Below are 14193 nucleotides of genomic sequence, written 5' to 3' on the forward strand. Positions count from 1 at the left end.
TTGTTACGTTACTAATCAATTCTACGATTATATCACGTTGCCTTATATTCTCGATTCGCGGCTGTTACTCTCCTTCTTCGGGCACGCTCAATGCTCTCCACATCACGTTACACCTAATCCACCTATGCAACCCATGTACCAACCGTAACTGTGGAATAGTGGAATACACCAACTTTTTAGAGTTGTTCTTCGGCATTCCTCCAACATGCCCTGCCCACCGTATCATTCCGGTTTTGGTTACCTTTTGGATGTGGGGTTCATCGTAGAGTGCAGCGAGCTCGTGGTTCATCCTTCTCCGCCACACACTGTTCTCCTGCACGCCGCCGAAGATCGTCCTTAGCACGCGTCGCTCGAAAACTTCAGTGCTTGCAGGTCCTCCTCGAGCATCGTCCATGGCTCGTGTCCGCAGAGGACCACCGGTCTTATTGGCGTTTTGTACATGGTACATTTAGTGCGGGGATGAATTCTTAGAGTTGGCCGCAGTTTCTTCTGGAGCCCGCATCCGGCACGACTTCACGTTATTGTCAGCCGTTAACAATGAACCGAGGTAGACGAATTCTTCTACCACCTAGAAAATAGCCCCGTCTATCGTAACATCGCTGCTAAGGTTTGTCCTGTCTCGCTCAGTCCCACCTACCAACATGTACTTTGTCTTATCCGCATTCACCACCAGTCCAACCTTTGCTGCTTCACGTTCCAGGTGGGTGTACAGCTCTGCAACCATTCCAAATATTCTAGCAATAATATCCATGTCATCCGCAAAACAGACAAATTGACGGGATTTCGTGAAAATCGTACCCCGGCTGTTGAGCCCGGCTCGTCGTATAACACCTTCCAGGGCGATGTTGAATAGTAGGCACGAAAGTCCATCACCTTGTCGTAGTCCCCGTCGAAATTCGAATGAACTGGATAGTTCACCCGAAATCCTCACGCTGTTCTGCACACCGTATATCGTTGCTCTTATCAGTCTGGTAAGCTCCCCGGGAAAGCTGATCTCGTCCATGATTTTCCATAGCTCTGTGCGGTCGATACTGTCGTATGCCGCCTTGAAGTCGATGAACAGGTGGTGCGTTTGGGACCTGGTATTCACGGCATTTCTGGAGGATTTGCCGTACGGTGTAGATCTGGTCCGTTGTCGACCAGCCGTCGATGAAACCAGCTTGGTAACTTCCCACGAACTCATTTACTTTAGGTGAAACACGACGGAAGATGATCTGGGATAGCACTTTGTAGGCGGCATTCAAAATGGTGATTGCTCGAAAGTTCTCACACATTAACTTGTCGCCTTTCTTGTGGATGGGACAGATTATCCCTTCCTGCCACTCCTCCGGTAGCTGTTCGGTTTCCCAGATCTTGACTACTAACTGGTGCAGACAGGTGGCCAACTTTTCCGTGCCCATCTTGATTAGTTCTGCTGTGATCCTGTCCTTTTTTTTTTTTTTTTATTCCTGTTCGGGTTTGTCACTGCGACCAGTTTTTAGATCTATTGTGACATTACCCGTACCCTTAGTGTAGTGCATGTCGCATTACTCAGTTGCCATTGAGGGGCAATAAAGTATCGATTTTGATACAGTTTTTGTTTTGTTTTCTTAGAAAACAAAACAAGAGTACTGATATTGGCCATGCATCGGAAACCTAGCATCACCCTTGTCCCGTCCTTACCAGCCGCTCTGTTGTTTTTGAGCTGGTGGATGGCATCGTGAACTTTCCTCAGCGTGGGAGTTTTTTCGTTCCCCTCCGAGCAAGCACGAAAGACTATCACCTTGCCGTAGCCTTCTGCAAGATTCGAAGGGACTCGAGAGTGTCCCTGATACTCGAACTACGAACATCACTCGATCCATCGTCGCCTTGATCAATGTTATCAGTTTATTCGGGAATCCGTATTTGTGCATGATCTGCCATAGCTGGTCTATTAAAATCGATGAATAAGTGATGTGTGGGCACGTTGTATTCGCGGCATTTCTGCAACACCTGGCGTATGGCGAACATCTGGTCCACTGTAGCGCGTTCACACATGAATCCAGCTTGATGAATCCAACTCTCTTGCAACCGGTGATAGTCGGCGGCATAGAATTTGAGAGAGTATCTTGGTAGTGGTCCGAGTCGATGTTAGCGCCACGATAGGTCCTGACATCAATGATGTCGAAGAAGTACCGTTCGTCAATCAGGACGTGATAGATTTGGGATTCCATCTGCTGTGGTTATCTCCAGGTGTCAGGTTTTTGTCGCTGAACTTTCCAATTATCGGTCTAAATTCCGCCTCTGTCCATTCTGAGCGTTTGAGTCTTCTATGATGGTATTGACGTTATATTTTGGGAAACTATCGTCCTCGTGTTCGAGCTGCGCATAGAATGCGTCCTGGTCATCATCAGGGCTTTAGGAGTGTGGACTGTGCACGTTGTTTATGCTGAAGTTAAAGAATCGACTCTAATCCCTTAATATGAGCATTCTTTCGTTGATCGGACACCAACTGATCACGCCCCTTGCATATCGGCCATACACACCTTCGTGTCTGCCACACGATATCAGAAAAAGTGGGGTAAGATTCAATTTTTTAAACTTTCATTGTTTTCAATGGTAAATACCCAGGTTGAAACCCCTGGTTTCAATAATAATTTGCTGGCTCCACCATCAATCCAGATCCTACCCAAAATCCCCAAAACTACCCATTCGCATAACAGCTACCCAGTGGGGTTGACTTTTCATTTGGACAGTGTGAACATGGGCAAAATATCTCCCGGCCCTATTTGCTTCGAACCACTGACAGATGTTGTCGGAATAAGGGAATAATGTCAACCACAGCAAAAAAGCATAGCTGTCAAACGCAAAAAAGAAGGTGGCAAATTATAAAACTTGTTGAACTCCATCAGAAGCTCTCTTTTGCAATCTGATCCTCAACCGGAGTGTAAGTGCGCGACGTGTGTAAAGTAGTACAGTATAGTGAGGTTAAATTGAACCTCGTGTGGTGAATTCACTAATGTATTTTGTGTTGTGTTTTTTTATAAATTTTTAGTAGTAGTGGAAGACCGAAGCAAAATTTGTAAATTTGTAAATTTGTGAAACAAATAAGTGGAAGAGTATTAGCAAGAAACAAGGCAAGAAAAAGGTAACAAAAAGGTATTGCAGACTGACGTCACGGGGGACTAACGTGGTGGTAGGCCCAAGGGAAGGACCTTTTTCTTTTTGGTGTTTTTTCGCAGTGCTGACCCACGAAACGGAAGTGCCCGGAACGACCAAAGAGGTTGGTACGAAACGCTGCCGGATTGTATCCCAGACGCCGCCATTGCATGTAAGCCCAGCCGGCGCCATTGCTAAAGTGAACGATAGCCGCCATCTCTCTGCAGTGAACCTGCCTCGTGGTCAACCCGTTTCCGGAGGCCCGCCCTGGATTGGTTAGCCACGATTCCGTCCGGTGCCGCTGGTCTCCAAGCTTCCTTCCGTCTGGCAAGCCGCTGCACACGAAGAACGATTCCGTCCGGCTCTGCTGGTTCCCCAAGCACGTTTCCGTCTGGCACGCTGCAAGCACCCAACGATTCCCTCTGTCCGGCATACCGCCTGGCCCTCAAAACTTTCGTCGCCCGGCGCAGCTGGCCCCCAAGCAAAGCCTTCGGTCCGGCACTCCGCTGGCCACTCCATCAACGCCTCCGTCCGGCCCCTAGCCGGCAAACGATCAAGCCTTCGGTCCGGCACTCCGCTGGCCACTTCATCAACGCCTCCGTCCGGCCCCTAGCCGGCAAATGATCTAGCCTTCGGCTCGGCACCCCGCTGGCCCCCAATCACCACTACGGTCCGGCACCCCGCTGGTCCCAGAACATTGCTTCGGCTCGGCACCCCGCTGGCCCCCAATCACCATTACGGTCCGGCACCCCGCTGGTCCCAGAACATTGCTTCGGCTCGGCACCCCGCTGGCCCCCTATCACCACTACGGTCCAGCACCCCGCCGGCCCCCGAGCATCAAGCCAGCAAGCTGCTGGCCCGAGGACCGCACGCCAGTCCGGCACCCTGCTGAGACACTGAGCATCGGCACACCGCCGACGAAACGAGCTGCCAACACGACCATGAAGCCCCACCAGCCACCATTGCACGGTATGTCCCAAAACTGTGACGTCATTATAATAAATGTTTGTTAAAATATGAAATAGCCAGTGGTAGCCAATTATTTATAGAAGCATAGCCCTGGATTCATTGTGTTTTCACCACTTTTGATTTGTCCGCTTTGTTCGAGTCCAAAAAGGGACTTTCAAGCCTCGCCGCTTTGGGATCGGTAGAGCTTGGTGGAGCGCCCCTAGCGTTGTGTTGACACGTTTTCTTCACCCTTGTACAACATTTGCATGAAGGTTTTTTCTTATATACCGTTCCTGCTCTACGTGATTTGTCACCTCATGAACGTAGCCATAAAGCGAAAGGTAAGCCCCAATAAGCGACCCTCCGAGAATTAACCCTTGTACCCTCCGAGAGCTAGCTAGTTACAAGGTAACAATTTGATGCTGTACAAACGTTACTTACCTTACCGATTAGGCTAAGGCCGGGGTGGCCTCTGCTGTACATAGTAGCCGCCTCCATTCCACTCGGTCCATGGCTGTTTGTCTCCAGTTCCGCACTCTGCGTAGGGTCCGCAGATCGTCCTCCACTTGGTCGACCCACCTAGCTCGCTGCGCTCCACGTCTTCTTGAACCGGTCGGATGACACTCGAAAACCATTTTAGTCGGGTTGCTATCCGACATCCTGATGACGTTACCCGCCCACCGTAGCCCCTCGATTTTCGCGGAATGGACGATGGTTAGTTCTCTCAGCAGCTGATGCAGCTCGTGGTTCATTCGCCTTCTCCAAGTCCCGTCTTCCATCTGAACTCCGCCGTAGATGGTACGCAACACCTTCCGTTCGAAAACTCCATGGGCGCGTAGGTCCTCTGCACGTTGGGTCCATGTTTCGTGCCCATAGAGGACTACCGGTCTAATCAGCGTTTTGTAGATAGTTAACTTCGTGTTACGGCGAACTTTATTCGATCGTAGAGTTCTGCGGAGTCCAAAGTAAGCACGATTTCCTGCCATAATGCGCCTCTGAATTTCTCTACAGGTGTCGTTGTCGGCGGTCACCAGTGAGCCTAAGTACACGAATTCTTCAACCGCCTCGATTTCATCACCGTCGATATAAATTCGGGGTGGCGGTCGTGCTGATTCCTCCCTGGAGCCCTTTGCCATCATGTACTTTGTCTTCGACACATCAATGGCTAATCCGATTCGCCTGGCTTCACTCTTTGGTCGGATGTACGTTTCCCCCATCGTCTCAAATTTACGAGTTTAAATATCAATATCATCAGCGAAACCAAACAGTTGAACGGACTTCGTGAGAATCGTTCCACTCATGTTTATCCCCGCTCTCCTAATTACACCCTCTAAAGCAATGTTGAACAGCAAGCACGAAAGACCATCACCTTGCCGTAACCCTCTTCGAGATTCGAAGGGACTCGAGAGTGTCCCTGATACTCGAACTACGCACATCACTCGATCCATCGTCGCCTTGATCAACCGTATCAGTTTATCCGGGAATCCGTATTCGTGCATAATCTGCCATAGTTGTTCTCGATCGATTGTATCATACGCCGATTTGAAATCGATGAACAAGTGATGTGTGGGCACGTTGTATTCGCGGCATTTCTGCAACACCTGGCGGATGGCGAACATCTGGTCCGTTGTAGCGCGTTCACCCATAAATCCAGCCTGATATTGCCCCACGAACTCTCTTGCAATCGGTGATAGACGGCGGCATAAAATTTGAGAGAGTATCTTGTAGGCAGCGCTCAGTAGTGTGATCGCACGTAGTTCCCGCAATCCAACTTGTCGCCCTTTTTTGTAGATGGGACACACGATACCTTTCATCCATTCCTCCGGCAATACTTCCTCCTCCCAAATCTTGATAACGACCCAGTGTAGTGCTCTCACCAGTGCTTCTCCACCGTATTTTAGAAGCTCGCTTGGTAGTTGATCTGCTCCAGCGGCTCTGTTGGTTTTCAACCGGCCAACCTCCTCCTCAATCTCTTGAAGGTCAGGGGCCGGAAGTCTTTCGTCCTGTGCACATACTCCTAGATCTGTTACCACGCCACCTTCGGTACTTGCAACGTCGCCATTGAGGTGCTTATCGTAATGCTGCCGCCACCTGTCAACCACCTCACGCTCGCTCGTGATAATATTCCCGTGATTATCTCGGCACATGTCAGCTTGTGGCACAAAGTCTCTGCGCGAGCGGTTCAGCTTCTCGTGGAACTTTGGTGTGTCCTTAGCGCGGTACAGCTCTTCCATCGCTTCGCGATCTTGTTCTTCCTGCTGGCGCTTCTTCATCCGGAAAACTGAGTTCTGCCTGTTCCGCGCCTGTTTGCAATGTGCCTCATTCGCTCTCGTACGGTGTTGCAGCATTCTCGCCCATGCTGCTACATTCTTCTCGTTTTTCAACTGTTTACATTCGCCGTCGTACCAGTCGTTTCTGTGATTCGGAATCGCGAAGCCTAGTGCTGTAGCCGAGGTACTATCTATGGCGGATCGGATGTGCCTCCAGTAGGGTGTCCCAAAATAGAAAAAGTGTCAAAAAGTTAACTTGCTCACCCTTAGAATGATAGATTAGGGTCCTAGCAACAATAGTTCCATACATGAAAACTCAATCAAAAAATATTTAGAGGTTGCACGCATCGATTTTATGAAAAATGGACGATTTTTGGTATTTTTACCAAAAAAATGCTAATATGAGTTGAAAAATAAAAGAAATAAAAGTCATCAATCAAAGTAAATCATAGTTCTGGGTCCCGCAAACAAAGTTTGGAGGGAGTTTAGGTCATCAAAGCTGATTTTATATATTTGGCAAATGTTAAAACATCAAAAAATCGCGATTTTTTAACCAAATTTTTCAAAAATGCTCAATTTATAAGGATTTGAAAATTTTTCATGCGATTCACAATTCCCTTATTTTATAGCAAATTTTGTGTAGATTATTTTGGCTGAAGACAGTTTTGAGCTATCTCCTTTATGAGTCGAGATATCGGCATAATAATGATAACACAATCAATGAAAAAAATCGGATTTTCTTATGTTATTTGTTTTTGTTCATTGATTTCTATGACTACCATGCAAAAAAAAACAAATAACAAGTTTTTGACATGTTATGTTATGCAAGTATACATTTTTGAAGATTTTCAGAAATAACTGGGTTACTTTGATAATTTTACATTGATTGTGCTTACCGGTTCAAAGAAAGACTCAAAAAGTGGCTCGCTGCGATATTTTAATAATATAAAAGATCGCAAGTCAGACAATCAAATTCCATGTGTTCTATGATATATTTTGAGTGATGTGTAGATCGCTCAACAATGTTTACCTTTTTCAAGTAGATTTTGGTGCTCTTGTTAAGCAAACATATAGGTTCTTTCTAGTTATATCAGAACTAATGCTCTAACATTGAAAACTACTAAAATGAAAATAAAATAGCTAATTAAAACTGTAAGAAAGAAAAATATAGTTTTATAGTTTCAGCCAATCGACATAAAAAATTAAATATGTGCATGGAAATGCAGGTATTTTCACGAATATGAGGATATTTTTTCTTCTTTTTCTAATTTTAGCTAATTCTTTGCACAATATTGGTTTCCATTCTATAATTTCATTTTAAAAGCAAACCATTAGTGCTCATATTTGCAACTAGAGTTGGATTTCAGAAAGCATCAGGATGTTTAGATTCTACTATTATTAAAAAATAAATAAAACTTAGTGACTGGCCTAATATGTTACAAGAGGTGTTAACCTAAGAAATGTCAATGTTGAAATCTTTCTGCTGCGCTGCTTACTTGTTAAAACATAATTTTCAATCAAAATTACAAGTTTTGAATCGGTGGCTTGCTACTGTTATCTGATCAACAGATGAAATCTAAGAAAAAAAAAATCTTTTCGTATTCACAGAGCGGGTGTGAATAGTAGTTTACGCAACAAGGTGCAGAATGACGATGTGCTGCTTCGGTACGGCTCACACAGCCACTGTAGGCGCTGTTTGTGGTGCTGGATTGGCTGAACATGCGTTGGATGAATGACTTCGACGTGGTGAATTGTTTGCGTGCTTTTCGGAGAGCAGTTCGTAACCGAACAACCCTTGAGGATAGTTTTCAACAAAACTTTTTCATCAATCTGCACACTGATGTTCATAGCCAATGCTTTAGAAAATCTGATCATAATAGGTTGAACTGTGCAGTTGTCACAATTTTTCAAAACTGCGTCCAGAAAGCATCAAAAAGTTGACTAAAACTGAAATAGTGTTGTAATGGTTCAATTTGGTGTGGGTAAAAAGGCCTTTTTCTGACAGATTTGCGTGAGGTAAAACAGCCTATTACGATGAGAAATTGCAAAAAAGTTATGTTCAGCAGATGTAGATATGAAACGATGATTAACTCTCAAAACATTTACATATTGTTACTGTCATGCAGTATGAATCAGTAATGATCATAGCAACCCAATATTCCGGAAATTCTTCAAAAATGTGCATTTGTACGTGCTGTAATGTCTAAAATTTGTCGTGTGTTGTTTTAATTGCATGGTGTGAACAAAATCGACTAACGTTAAGAAAACATGATTTTTTCATTGATTGTGTTATCATTATCATACCGATATCTCAGCCCATGAAGGCGATAGCTCAAAACTGTCTTCAGCCGAAATAATCTACACAAAATTTGCTTTAAAATAAGGGAATTGTGAATCGCAGGAAAAATTTTAAAATCCTTATAAATTGAGCATTTTTGAAAAAAATGGTGAAAAAAATCGCGATATTTTGATATTTTAACCTTTGCTAAATATATAAAATCAGCTTTGATGACCTAAACTCCCTCCAAACTTTGTTTGCGGGACCCAGAACTATGATTTACTTTGATTGATGACTTCTATTTCTTTTATTTTTCAACTCATATTAGCATTTTTTGGTAAAAATACCAAAAATCGTCCATTTTCCATAAAATTGATGCGTGCAACCTCTAAATATTTTTTGATTAAGTTTTCATGTATGGAACTATTGTTGCTAGGACCCTAATCTATCATTCTAAGGGTGAACAAGATAACTTTTTGACACTTTTTCTATTCACCCTAGCCTCCAGCCATCTTCAAGTGTAGCTGCGCTAAGCTGCTCTTCCGTTGGTAGGGCCACTGCTAACTGCTGCGCGTAGTCTTGAGCCACTTCTACGTTACGCAGCTGCTCGATGTTGAGTCGCGGCGTTCGACTTCGACGTGTGGTGATAAATAACTGTCGAAAGTTTTGAGCGCATGCATACAGCGACTAAGTAGTGATCCGAATCTATATTCGCACTGCGGTATGTGCGGACATTGGTTATATCCGAGAAGAATTTACCGTCGATTAGAACGTGGTCGATTTGATTTTCTGTTTGTTGGTCGGGTGATCTCCAGGTGGCTTTGTGGATATCTTTGCGGGGGAAGAAGGTTCTTCGGACCACTATACCACGGGAGGCTGCAAAGTTTACGCATCGCTGGCCGTTGTCATTCGATACGGCGTGCAGGCTGTTTCGCCCGATTACCGGTCTGTACATTTCCTCCCTTCCTACCTGCGCGTTCATGTCGCCGACAACGATTTTCACGTCACGCGGAGAGCAACCAACGTATGTTTGCTCTAACTGCGCGTAGAACGCTTTTTCTCGTCATCGGGTCTCCCTTCGTGTGGGCAGTGGACGTTGATGATGCTGTAGTTAAAGAAACGGCCCTTAACTCTCAACATGCACATCCTTGCGTTGAACGGCTGCCACCCGATCACACGTTGTCGCATCTTGCCCAACACTATAAATCCTGTTCCCAGTTCATTGGTGGTGCCACAGCTTTGGTAGGAGGTAGCCGCTCGATGCTCGCTTTTCCACACTTTCTGTCCAGTCCAACAAAGTTTCTGCAACGCCACGATGTCGAAGTTGCGGAGATGTAGTTCGTCGAAGATTATACTGTCACATCCTGCGAAACCTAGTGACTTGCAATTCCATGTTCCAAGTTTCCAATCGTAGTCCTTATTTCGTCGCGTGGGTCTATGCCGATTGTATCGAGTCGTTTTTTCTCCTATGTTATTCGCAATGAGGATTTTTACGGGTGGCTTATTGGGCCTACGCCAACACTCCTGTCTCGCCGGAGGGCCATCGTGCCAGTTCGGTTTAACGTCCCAACCAACACTAGGACGCCCACACTGATGGGGCTACCACCTTGGATCTAGCTGGGCGTGGTGCAGCGTTTCTTACTCAGCCGCTGGATGCCAGAACAGACGCTGTTTGAGCCGCACCTCCTTGGTGAACAGACGCTCGGATCGTACCTCCCCAGACAATCAGTAATCGTATAAGATGTTGCATAAGATGCTAAAGTGGAGGCCATATACATGCATGCTTCCATTTAGGCGCATGTAAAATGTACGCATATCGCCTCCACTCTAACATCTTATTCAATGTCTTATACGAACACTGGTTGACTGGGTGCTCAATCTAGCTCAAGTCAGAAGGACAACAGTGCCCAGGCTGCACTACCAGCTAAGCACACAACTCTTAGCTGGCGGTCTTTGTCATCGCTTGACCCGTGGAAGCATGAGGTAGGAACTTGTGAGGACCAGAGCTATGTTGGACGCTCTCCTTATCGACTCACCGTTTTGCAGCCCAAACGTACAAACGTTACTCCAACTATTTTAAATCAGCCGTAATTTGAACAAAAGTTTAGCACAAGCTCCTTAACATCTAATTTTGGTGATTTTATTCAACCTTTAGCTGATTTGAGGTTCATTGGAAGGCTGATTTAAGGCTTAATATGCGCTTAATCAGTAATCAATTAAATTTATTAAATGTGTAAAATAAAATAAAAACACTTACGTGCACCTATTTTTACCATTAGCTGCGTCTATTTCAAGAAGAGATGTTTAGGAATGTGTAATCTGTGAATCTGTGGGAAAACTGGGAATTGAACTCGAACCTCCTGATTTATAGTCGCTCACCTTAGCACCTACACCACATACACTTGTATACACATCCTCGAAAACAAGAGCATTACTTGTTGTGTCAGAATATTCAAGAACATAAGTTGAACTAAATCTGTATTGAGGCTGAAGCAGCGATGTGGACTTAACGAAAACATGCTTGGGTCTAGCTGTCAAAAATTATTTGGTTTAAGGTTGAACAACAGATGATTATTTCTGCATGTTGGTGTATGTTTTATAGCTGGTTACCCGGATGAATAGTATTCTATTCAACTTGATATTCAGCCATCTATGTATTGCTGATTGAAGAAGTTGAACAAGCCATACTTCAGACCAATATTCAGCTGTCATTTTGTTCAGCCATTGACATCATTAACCAGCTATTGTTCAGTTGATACTCTCACTGTTCAGCATTCATTATCACTTGGGTAACCCCATTTATTAGACTTTCAAAGTGGTAACAGCAACTAGATAATATTAGCTGATACTTCAGCAAAAGTATTCACTAAATTATTGCATTTTCATCGATTTTCAGCGATTTTAAAAACTGCTTCGTAAAATCTTACTTTTTTCGTCTACTCAACACATGGAGTGTCACCCTACTTTCCACTAAATGATGGTCGTTGTATTTGAATGACCCCTAACATGGATAGCGTAGACATCAACAAACATGCGCCTCCATGTGTGTCTCAATCTCCTTGGAAACACTTGGCTGGTAATAAAATCACCCGAAAACCTTAATTACAAGCACGAAAAACCGGAAGTTGCCAATTTTCATTGGGAAATCAAAAGATTTCCCGTGGGTTTAGCGGCCTAGCTACCAGGAGAATGTTTAATACAAACATATCTTGACGCCATTCACCTATAGTAATGATCAAGTCCCATTCAGGAATGATTTGATGAGTTGGGCCATTTTACCTCATCTTGGCATTTTGGGCTCTGTTCCCCTACACATGCAAAATAGACATTGGCAGAGGAAGCTCTCAGTCAATAACTGTGGAAGTATTCATAGAACACATAGATTGACAAAAGATCTCATGTATATTGGGGCTCATCATAAAATAACTTTGAAATTAAAGCAGTCGTTACCTTGATACGAAAAAGCTCCCAGAAAAAAAGCTCTACCATCCACACATTCAACCCCCATAAAGAAGATTCGCATTCAAACCGGCGACCAGCCGTTAACACACGTGGTGGGACTGAGTACCGCCTGTCATCACTCGTCTGCGGCATATCTCTATACAATCGAACCTCTTCTGTTGTTTCTGCCGCCATCGGGCGGCCGTGTGCGTCGGTCGCCAAGATAGAGACAATCTAATTCACCCCTCGATCAGGTCGGAGAAGCCACAGCCAGAGCGTTTGATGTTTGATGGTTGGCAATTGTAGGATAATCACCGGTTGAGGCGCTTCAGTTCCGTTGTAACACTTGGCCGGGCAAGTTGCGAGAAGTCGCCGCGTGATCTCGGGGCTCGGATATATGGTCCAACGCTGCAACGGATTTTTTGATCAGTCATTGTTATTGCGTTACATCCAGTCAATAATCGCGCCAGTTTGGTTTGGGGTTGAAAAGCTGCTGATTGGAAGTGTGCGAGATCAGGTTATAGTGCTTTGAATAATCTATACTGCGGGCAGGTGAATTTAGGGCGTAGCCTTGAGCAACGTGGGGTAAGGCTGTGAGTGCAAGGTATCAGAGTGTTAACTATGAGTGATATAAAATGCGGATTATTTATGTGAACGAAGATATATGAAAGTGAAGATGAGTGGAAATATGAGCATGTGAAACTTTTTGCGGACGTATCATGTCATGCAGAGAAAAAGGGACTCCAATAAGGCATTGAATTTCAAACTGATCGACAAGTGCAAGTACTGAAGCGTGAAATGTCGGACGGAAAACCAGTTTCTACGAAAGACGAGCAATTTACGTTGATTTTGACCGGAATGAAATCTAGAAGAATTCTTACTTTAGCTTTAAAGCAGCAGCATGATGAAATTGATTTTTTTGGATATTTTCATTGGCATTGGCATTTGGATGATGTCATTGGCAAAGAAAGATCAGAAGGACTTTCTATGAAAATGTTCTACGTTTTAACCATACTCAAAGTACTACAACTGAGTACAATATGTCCTGACCACACCACACATTTTCCAAATAAAGGAGAACGTGCCTCTGGAGTGGACTTACTGATACAGTATGTCCTAACTACCCTAAATAATTGTCGTTTTTTAGTCATTAAGCAAGAAAAAAAAACAGCAAAATCGCCTCAAGTGACTGTAGTTATTTTATAGAAATTGGTAATCCGAACAACAACCGAAGTAAATGTGAGAACTGTGATATTTTCGGTTCTTGTTAAATAAACTTCAATATGTTGCGCTGCTTAAAAATGTTTAACTTTCTCCAATCGTTTTGTTTTTTCAGTTGTGTGCAAGATCACGAGGGGTATTGGTCGGCCAAATTGTCCTAGAAAAGTTATGAGGACATTTGTGAGTTCAGCAGGTTGTGAAAACGCTCCATAACGAAGAGATCTAAAAGTTTCCCAAAAGAGCTTAATATCCCATATTTTATCGGAAACTTGAATGAATTCTAGTTGGAATTTAAAACTCTGTACAATGAAAAGCCATATGGTTCCTGCTGAATATTCTTGCCCGAGAGAAATGACGATCTCCTTCAGACAGATTAAGGCATTTTATACACAGATAGAAATAATGACATTTACACGTCATGTAAACTTTAGTTCAGTCATGTAAACTTAGTGTTATGATGGTTTACATGATATATCATGTAAATTTGTGTTATATGTAATGTAAACACACAGAGTCATGCTGAATTACATGACATATAATGGAAGTTTACATCATATTTTATGACTTTTACATGATATGTCATGTAAACTTCTGTGATATCCCACGCTCCAATCATGTGCATCATATGTCACAGAATTTTACCAAAATTTTACACTCTTTTTTCGATCTTTGTACGGAGGTTGCAAATGCTTGCGAATGATTTCTACTGATATTTAGAAGAATACGATATATGAATAAAATACTTTTCTAGATCAATTGTGAGAATAATGAATAGTAAAAACTACTAAATATATATAGTCACAAAATTACGTACAGGGACAACATATTTGTATTTTCGGTTTGAGCATAACCTTAATAGCGACAAACGAACATGGAAATCCTTTTGTATGATTGTGAGAAGTGTGGTTCTTCAAAACT

The 14193-nt window shown here is 43.7% G+C and overlaps 1 protein-coding gene across 2 annotated transcripts in view; it reads left to right on the top strand.

The window, feature by feature from the left end:
• Window positions 1-12402: 12402 nt before the first annotated feature.
• The window catches only part of LOC109426930 (sodium-dependent nutrient amino acid transporter 1-like), a 31639-nt gene continuing 29848 nt past the window's right edge, over window positions 12403-14193 (top strand). The window contains exon 1 of one of the 2 annotated variants that reach the window (XM_062842865.1): window positions 12403-12658. The gene's annotated coding sequence lies outside the window, so the exon portion shown is untranslated. The remainder of the gene's footprint in view (window positions 12659-14193) is intronic. The other variant, XM_062842866.1, reaches the window with a different exon arrangement.

The sequence above is a fragment of the Aedes albopictus genome, chromosome 3, assembly GCF_035046485.1.
Source record: "Aedes albopictus strain Foshan chromosome 3, AalbF5, whole genome shotgun sequence".
Lineage (NCBI taxonomy): Eukaryota > Metazoa > Arthropoda > Insecta > Diptera > Culicidae > Aedes > Aedes albopictus.